The 9,399-nt window shown below is 34.2% G+C and overlaps 1 long non-coding RNA gene across 2 annotated transcripts; it reads left to right on the forward strand.

Moving 5' to 3' along the window:
* The first annotated feature begins 2,052 nt into the window (after positions 1-2,052).
* On the forward strand, positions 2,053-4,548 carry LOC147920762 (uncharacterized). Of its 2 annotated transcripts, XR_015591794.1 has the most exons (3): positions 2,053-2,222; positions 4,004-4,061; positions 4,178-4,548. It is a non-coding gene; the product is annotated as an uncharacterized LOC147920762 (long non-coding RNA). The 2 variants fall into 2 exon arrangements; XR_015591793.1 differs by lacking the exon at positions 2,053-2,222 and having other exon boundaries at positions 2,232-4,061.
* Positions 4,549-9,399: the final 4,851 nt, after the last annotated feature.

A 9,399-nucleotide genomic window follows, 5' to 3' on the forward strand; every position in this document is an offset into this window, starting at 1 on the left:
TGCCCCGAGAAGAGTCACCACCACGTCCTCTGTTTTGCCCTGAAGACCTTCCTTGACCACGATATCCGCCTCGTGACTTGTTGCCATAACCTGTTTTTTGAACTTGAAACACCAGATGAGGTGTAACAGAGTCAGGAACGTTGAAAGACCGAAGCTTGGTGTCAAAGTTTTTGACTTCTGAGACAACATCACCAAAGCTTGGAGGAGAGGCCTTGCTGAGAGAGCTTTGAACAACAGTTGTGATTGGATCATAGTCACGACCCAAACCATTCAAAAACCCAAATATCTTCAGAGGGGTTTACTAATGGAACTTAGAGCATCACAGATGGCTATAAACTCTCGACAGTAAGCCGCAAAGGTCATGTCTTTTTTTGTCTAGAACCCATAAACTACGGCGGAGAGTAAATTCTCTAGCTATACTACTCTTATTAGCCCTGGGCATTCGGGTTCCCGAACCCAATCGGGTTCGGGTTTTTAGGTTAGACATATAAAACCTGTTTGGGTTTTTTGTACTTTTGGGTCGGGTTCGGGTATTACCCGTTCGGGTTCGGGTTATTCGGGTATACCCGAACTCAAAAAATCATGAACAAATTTTTTTTTTCTCATTTTATAAATTTCAGAACACATGTATATATATAAATATTTAACGTTTCACATTAGGACAAAGAAACTAAGATGGCAAAATGGTTTAATATGCACCCTTAAATGTCCAAGGTACTGGGTTCGATTCCCCCTAGATGCATTTTTACATTTAATTCGGATTAGTTTGGGTTTTATTTCGGGTTCAGATATTAGCCGAACCCGATCAGGTATCCGAACCTCAGAGGTACCAAACTCGATCGGGTTTTATACAAAATCCGAACCCGAACCGAACCACCTCGATCGGGTTTTACACAAAATCCAAACCCAAATCAAACCACCTACTTTGGGTCGAGTTTGGGATTCGGGTTCAGATATTATGCCCAGGGCTAACTCTTATTGAAGTTCTCAGCTAAATATATCTAGATATCTCTCGAGGTAGTGAGATTGTGAACATACCCAAGTACTTCTTCTGACAGAGTTCCAAAGAGCCACGAACGGTTAAGCTGATCTGTGCAGAACCAGGATTCATACTGCAGATTGGGGATCTCTGTGTTGCCAAGTGTTGACGAGATGGTACGTAGTGGAGCTGTGATAGCACCATTAACGAACCCGATGAACTTTTGGCAAGATAAGAGAGACTCAAACTGACTTTATTTTTATTATGTTTAATTATTAAAAAATAAAAGAGATCTCATCGATATAACCGATGGGAATTCTCTTAGCACATATGGGCCGTTGAGATATCTATGGCCTATCATAGGTATTATTATATAGTCTTACTCATCAAAAATATATTATGTTGTTATTTTAATGGTTAAGGCACTCTGGAGAGTGGTTAAGATTGTATGAATCTAAGAGTGATTAAGATTGTATGAATCTAAGTTTAAGGATATAGGAAAAGGAAATGAAGAGAAATAATATATTTTGGAGGAAAAAATTGAATTTTTATGCTCGTTACAAAATAGGTATGATTATCCATCATAACAAGTGTCTTCCACCTGAATGACATATACACCCTACATACAATCATGCATGTCCAAGAGCTAATGCCCAATAAGCAAGAGCTTTAGACATCACAATAAATAAATAAGTATTTTTGAGGGATCCAAATTATTAAAACCCTTTGTAGTCCATGGTTAAGCTTCCATAATATGTTAGTCAAGTTTCTTATTCGAATCCCCCAGTGTGGTAACTTTATGATACTTTTAATATTTATGATACTTTCCATAATATGTTAGTCAAGCTTCAAATTTTTTTTTTTGCTTTAGACAGTCCATTGTTACGGGCCGGCCCTGCATGCAATATATGTTCTTATGGTGTAACAGTTGTTCACCATTTGTTATTAGCCCTCTACATTTATCTTTTTTTTATGGTGTAACACTTGTTCACCACTTGTCATTAGCTCCTCTACACTTGTCTTTGTCTCTTTAAGTAGAGTATAAGTCATCATGTTCTCCTTGCCACTATTATAGTTATGTGCAAGAAATTTGTAGAAGAATGTAAAAAAATAAGAATAAGAAGTCTTTCATCAAATTTTTTCTCTTTTCTCTCTTGACTCTTCTCATAATTCACAATTTGTTACCTTCTACTTTATAACATGTTATGTGCAGGATGTCTTTAAACGCTTGAGCTTTTATGAGGTAAGTAAAAATTTTATTGTTTCAATTTTATGTTTATAGAACATAAATATTATAGACATCCTGAGAGTATGCCTTTTGCGAATTAATAACGTTATAAATGGTAGTTTTGCCTCCTTTTTACCATTATATCTATAGCTACATCATCTTTTGATATATGGTTGGCTCTCCATCCTCTACGATCAAATGAATGTCATGCCTATTGAATTCTCTCTTTCTTAGAATTGTAAAGTAAGTTTTTGAACTTAACCTTAAAAAGTGTAAATAATTACATCATAATGCCACTACAAATATTAGTTTTTTAAAAAACAAATTAATAATAGTCCATAAGGGTAAAAATATCAAATACTAATTTGTTAAATTTAATTATTTTGGAAAAACAGAAGTACAATATGTCGGCCAACCCCGAATTTTGTTTTGCTTCTTTCGGTCATCGGGCCTGAATGACTCAACTTTTAATTTTTAAAAACATATATATATCTAATAGAAAGAAATATATTAGATTTGATATCTAACTTACTATATAAATTTGTCATTAATTAATATATTTCACCTCATATATTTATATGATTTTATTTTTGTGAAAAATAAATCATCAAATTATTCATATAATAATAAAAATATTTTTTTCCCACATATACTATGGTTTGAATTTTTAAACGAATAAAAATTGTTCCATATATGAAAAAAATTGTTACAAAACAAAAATTCCAACTGAGTAGCAGGTCGTTCTTTAAATATTTATATTCAGTTTCATATAATATTTTGTAGTATATAATAAAATAAACTATTAAAATATTTTTAATTAGTTTTATTTGATCTTGGTAAAGAAAAAAATACATCTTTAATATAAAGAAAAAAAATTACAAAATACTCTAATTTGATTTCTAAAAATTATTAAAAATATTTACAACCGCGTCGGGTGAAATGTAATGAGTTAAATGATGAATGAGCTATGATCATTTACTAGACAACGAATTAAATGTAAAATATTAAAATTATATGATAAAATGGTTTAAAACTAATATAAAGTATCAAAGTAGTTTAAAAACGAATACTCCCTCTGTCCCTGATAAATTGGTGTTTTAGAGAATTTTTTTTATCTTTAAAAACTTGATGTTTTAAATATTTTTAATATTAAAAAAGTGGGAAAATGAAAAAGTATAAAAAATGTCAGAAAATGAATCATCACATGTACATGAAATGACTATAAATAAAGATAAATAAACTATTAGAAAAAGTAAATAATAAATTAATCATATATATTATTTGTCTTAATATGTGTGAAAAATCCTAAACATCAAACTATGAAGGACAGAGGGAATATGATATATCAAAAATATATTTTATAATTATAAAAATAATATACAAAATTTATGTATAAAATAAAGTTTAAGTCGTGCTAAAACTGATCTAGTTCCTATATAAAAGGCTATAACACTTCTATTATTTTATGAATCTGTATGTTTGTTTATTCGTAAAGAATAATAATATGTGTTATAAGAGATTTAAAGACATTGAAATGTATCTTTAAAATCAAAAATATATTTCCCTTATTATAATATATAAAGCATATGTTAATATATTATAGACAGTGCAAAAGTAATTGGAAGGTTAAGATGAACTAATCTCTCGATTTCCCAAGGTATTTGATTCATAATTATCGATGTCTAATTTTCCAAAGTATAAGAAAACTCATGGAGTTTCAAAGACATTTAGTATATTATATCATATTGAGAATATGAATAATTTTTTTGTTTCTTTTTTTTTTTTTTGGACAAAAGCTTGGTTTCATTCAGATCAGACAAAGTTCAGGGTAACCAATATTCCAAAAGTAACAAGGTGATATATCATGGTTTTTGTGGTTTTTAACCATGGTATAAGTGTAGTTTTTGAGTCTTTTGATTGTTTTCTAGGTTGTTTTTAGTCTTTATAGGTTTAGATACTCATTGGCACAGATGGAACACAAATGAGCTAAAAAGGATGATTTGGAGCATAATCAAAGCATGAAGGCTGATCAACGAAGCTGGGAGACGAGATCAAGACTATGCATCGCCCGATGCACTCTCAGCATCGATCGATGCAGCTGCCACAAACCAAACGGAAGTTGTTTCCACAAGCTTTAGAAGATTTACAAAATTTGCCCAAGTTTCTCTTATTTGCAATTAAGGCTCATGACGTGTTTTAGAGTATTTATAGGATTTTTATGGTCATTGTTTAGACCGAAGTTTTTATTCTGCAACCAAAAGAGTTATTGAGAGTTTTGGGAGAGACAGATCTGATTTCATCAGTAGAGAGAAGATTCTTGAACTCCTTTCTTACTTCTTAATATCAATTGCTTATTATTTAGAAAAGATGTTTTGTTCTATATTGAATGTGTGAGTAGTTTGTTTGTTAGGTTTAGGGTTTTTCATAGGATTTTTATGGTGCATTAGATCTGATTATTTAGGATTCATTATCTTCTATGATCTTCATCTTAGGTTGTTCTTCATATTAATTCTTGATTGATCACCTAGAAAAATAAATTGATATGAGAATATAATTGATTTTCCTGATAAAACCTTTTGATGAACAAAATTATTTCTTGAAAATAAATTATTTCCTGGTTTTAAATTTAGATAATATTTGCAGTGAGAACTGATTATTTTACAAAAGAGTTTAGAGTTCTAGATCTGTTCTTAATTGCTTGAATCCTAATTATTTCTTGATTTAATATTTCATAAATTCCTGAGAATTTCCCTAGGCCTAGCTCTTTGATCCTTTGAATTTACAACACCTTTAAATTCTGTTTTTGCATTGTTTTTAATTTAATAATTTGATTTAGCATAATTAAAAGATTAATAAGTCTATTGTGTGATCTAGAGTCTCTGTGGATTCGAACCCTAGAATATTACAACTGCAAGGCTGTTAGTATCATTAGGGTATTACAATTTGAGCATATCACAAGGTTAACAACAAGCATAACCAAACATAACAAGACAAAGAGATAGCTAGAAAATTTCGACAAAGAATCCATGATAACTTGGAGACAAAAGCTTAGTGGCAATTTGGCGCAAGTGACAACACGGTTTGTCGAAGGATCATCCATGGACGAAGCAATGAACGATGCAATGGTCACTGTCAATAGATCATGTGACGTTGAGAAGGATGTCATGGCCCAAATTCTCACCGGCATGAGAAGAGCTTGATGAATTTGCTCATCGGCAAGGACAAGGATGACTACGGTTCTATAGTCGGGTGGCAGTCGCTTTAAATCGTTGGACAAAAGGCTTGTGGGATACGCTTGCTCAAACTCAAAATTCAGAGGAGGCAGATGAAAAAGGTTGAGGAAGCTTCGGTAATCACGGCTTCGTGAAGCCGAGATCATAATGTCGATTTCCACCAAGCTTTCAATTTCATAAGTATCATCCCTAAGTGTAACTAATAACAGGTTTTTCACAAGATTCTTGTACCAAGCTAGCAACGATGGTGAGATATGTTCCAAATGAAGTCTTCGATCAATTGGATTCATAAAATGACACATAGATTGACTAGGGTTGGGTAAAGAGGAATTCAGACCAGACCTGGATATTTGTTGAAAGAGGCTTGAATCACACTTTTTGTATAAGGGCTTCAAACACCTTATTGGGCCAAATTTTGCTAAGCCCACCAGATGAAACCCTAGGTTCACTTTGGTTGGCAGAGGAGAGGTCTGAACGCGGCGGCCGTACAGAGATGTTGATAGGTTTTGCGGTGGCTCGAGCATCTCAGGTGAATGGAGGGACGGTAGTTGAGAGGTTTGAGTCAAAAGATATGAACCATATGAGCTTACTTTCTCCAGTACGGGAAGTCGAAACCAAGAGGAGGAAGTCGCCGTGCACTGTCGGCATCTCTACCAGGCATGGTGCATCTGACGGTCCAAGAGTATATGCTCCTGCCATCAACGAAGCCTGGTATGAGAGCTCTTCATGGATACTCGAAGACCCAGATCTACACATTGGTGGTTCTTCTACATTAAGCTTCGGGTAAGGTGACGCAATTAGAGGGTGAGGGATGGAGAACGCCGGCCATATGATGTCCTCTTTGTTGTTTATTCTTATTTTGCCTGTTAGATGCATGTGATTCGAGAGGATTTGAGAAGGTTTCAAAGAGTAAAAAAGTTTAACAAGAGTGAAAACAGAAGCATGAACTCGAGAACAAACGGAAGGGAAAGGATTTAAGTCCCGACGCCGACAAAGAAAAACCTTGCCGGCGCCGGAGAAAAGATACTGTGAAGGTTCCTCGATTCTTGTGTCTGAGAGAAAAAGTTTTTATGAAACCACTTGTGCTTAGAATATGAATAAATATAATGTCAAAATTTCGACCATATTAGAAAATTGCACGTATATGCATGGAAAAATTATAGTAAATTTGAAATTTACTAATGCTTCAAGCATACTAAAACCGATCAAGCCATGAGACTTGACAAAGTTGCTGGTGTATTTCAATTCCCAAGGGTATCACCTGCTGCAGCTTCAATAGACAAAAGAAACTTGGACCCCCATGTTGTTGGTTAGTATATTCCTCTTGTAAAAAGTGATTCACTGCATTGGACCTTCAAAGCCTTTGCTCGAGGGGCTTTTGAGAGAATTACAAAACCGATTGGTATGTGAATCATCTAGCCTTTTTCCCATTGCGAGTAAGAGTCTGGTTTCTGGTGTACATGCAGGGAACTCTAGCTGTTTTACATAGACATGATCAGAGAACATGGGAGCATAGTTGGGTTTTATGTCATTGACATCAACTATTTTGCTGGCAAGTTTTTTGTTTAATGAAATTCTCTGTGCCTCAATCAAAATACTGATTGATAAGTAATGTTATCGATGGTTTGCCAATAAATTGCTGCAGGGTATGGGGAAGATGCCCCATTATAAGCAGGTATTCATCGATTTATTCCTGAGCTAGCGCAAGCAAAGGAAAATACGAGACAATGTGCGGAAAGTTGAATAGAAATGTGAAAGCAGATTGAAACTGATAAAATTCTTTTTTTTTTTTGAATCTAAAAACTAATAAATTCTTGAGAGCTGAAATAGTGTTGGGATGATATAACTAGACAGAAGATAAATTCTTGAGAGCTGAAATTTGACGACATTAATACACAATCAATATCAAAATGCATCAAATAACTAAAAAAAATTAAGATTAAAGTTAGATGAGAGATCACCTAGCAGGCGTAGCCTGCTCGTAGGATGAACATCATCTAGTTTTTAATGCATTGATTCACATAATCACATTGATGGTTATATACATTCTTCCGGGCGATATTACGTGGAACCATCTATTTTTCTAAGAATTACTAGTGCTATTTTAAAGACGAAGGACGGAAGGAGAATGATTTGAGCTGATATAAAACCTACAATAGAAAAGAAAAGTTCTGGAGTTTACTTTTTTCAGAAGGAAGAAAAGAAGTAAAAGCTATTGTTTCAGTTAAATATTTTCGTTGTTATCTAAATAAAATAATAAAGCAATTTTCCTTTAAAGGCAACCGATCTAAAAGTCAGTTTTTGCAAGGGTTGGTTCTAATATTTATGTCATTGGCGGATTCATAAAAGATGATAATGCATCATAGGCTAGCATCATGGCATTAGGCCCCAAGCATGCGGGTCACAAGAGTGTCCCCTTCTGCTTGCGTCCTTGATGGAGAAATATATGTGATAGGAGGCTCCAAAATTCTCGATGTAACTAACTTTAACTTGATGGAGGTATTCGATACAAGGCATCAAATTAACTTGGGAGTTTGATTCATCAAATCCTAGCGAGAAAATATGTGGCGATTTTAGGTATCAAAGCGTAGGGTATGATGGAAGTGTCTAGGTGAAGTGTTTTGAGCGACCAGCTGTGACTTTCAAGCTGAATAAAGGTAGATGGAGAGCGGCAGACTTAGCTATTAACAGGGGATGGTTGTGCTCATCATCTTATTTTGTGATAGAGAACGTGTTATATACTTTTGTAGTGACGGGATGATTGGACATATTTAAAGGGTTTGATTGGTTTGAAAAAATGTTAAGATTGTCGGGCTATCGTCCTGTTGATGCCAAAGTGACGGATTATGATGGAAAGATGGTGGTTTTCCGGGAAGAAAATGTGTCTATTAATGAGTACCACCATCATAAAAAGATAGTTTGGTGTGGGGTAATTGCGCTTGAAAAAAAACAAGGGGATATTTGGGGAACACTTGAGTGGTATGACATTGTGTATACAACCACTGAGCCAGATAAGTACGATGTAGCACATGTTCTTGCTGTTACACTTTGATGAATATGTCATAATCATGTTGTTGTTGTTTTTTTCCTGTTAAAGCGTGTGTATATATAATATCAATTCAGTTCTTGTAGTGATTTTTTTTAAATTCCAGTTATAGTTTGTTTTGCGTTAGTTGATGAATCTGAAGAAGAAGAAGAAGAAAATAATCATTCCACTCTTTGATTAGTTTATATCTTGCTGATTTCAATTTTCTTTGTTATCTCATCCTTCACATTACCACACCTGGATTTAGTTTCTAAATCAATAGTCTACTTAAGATTCGCAAAAGAAGCTGCATGAACAGAATATGCCACGGCTTCTGCCTTTTGCATGTTTGGTGGAGCATTTAATTTTCTGTGTCTGAGTTTTTGTTACCTATTTACGTTTCCCAGTCCACGTTGGAGGTAATCTCCTTAATTCACATCTCGCTTATAATATGCGTTTTCGAATTGTTACAATGGACGTCTTAATATCCAAGAGCTAGCTTGTTAAAAACCGATTTATGCGGAGGTACCTTTTAAGGGCCTTACAAACTATGCCCTTGGTGCTGTGGAGAATGCGATTTACTCCTCTATTCTAGCTATTTTGAACTATTTTTTTGACACATTCAGTTGTTTCTTCCGGATAAAGAGCTTCACCATGGCTAGGACTTATCTCCGTTGACGGTGGTAGTGGCTGGCTCCTATAAATTCTTCAACACGGCCTCTAAATCCACCATGGATATGGTCACTCACACACATCACAAATTTTATTTTTAAATTTAGTATGCCATTTGGCCCATTTATAAAATTTCAAAATATATTTTTAAATTTAGTATGCCATTTGGCCCATTTATAAAATTTCAAAATAACACCATGTTTTAAAATCAAAGTAAATAACATTACAAAGCTATGGAAGATGCGCTCTCTATTGTATGAGC

The sequence above is a fragment of the Camelina sativa genome, chromosome 19 (assembly GCF_030686135.1).
Source record: "Camelina sativa cultivar CO46 ecotype springtype chromosome 19, ASM3068613v1".
Classification (NCBI taxonomy): domain Eukaryota; kingdom Viridiplantae; phylum Streptophyta; class Magnoliopsida; order Brassicales; family Brassicaceae; genus Camelina; species Camelina sativa.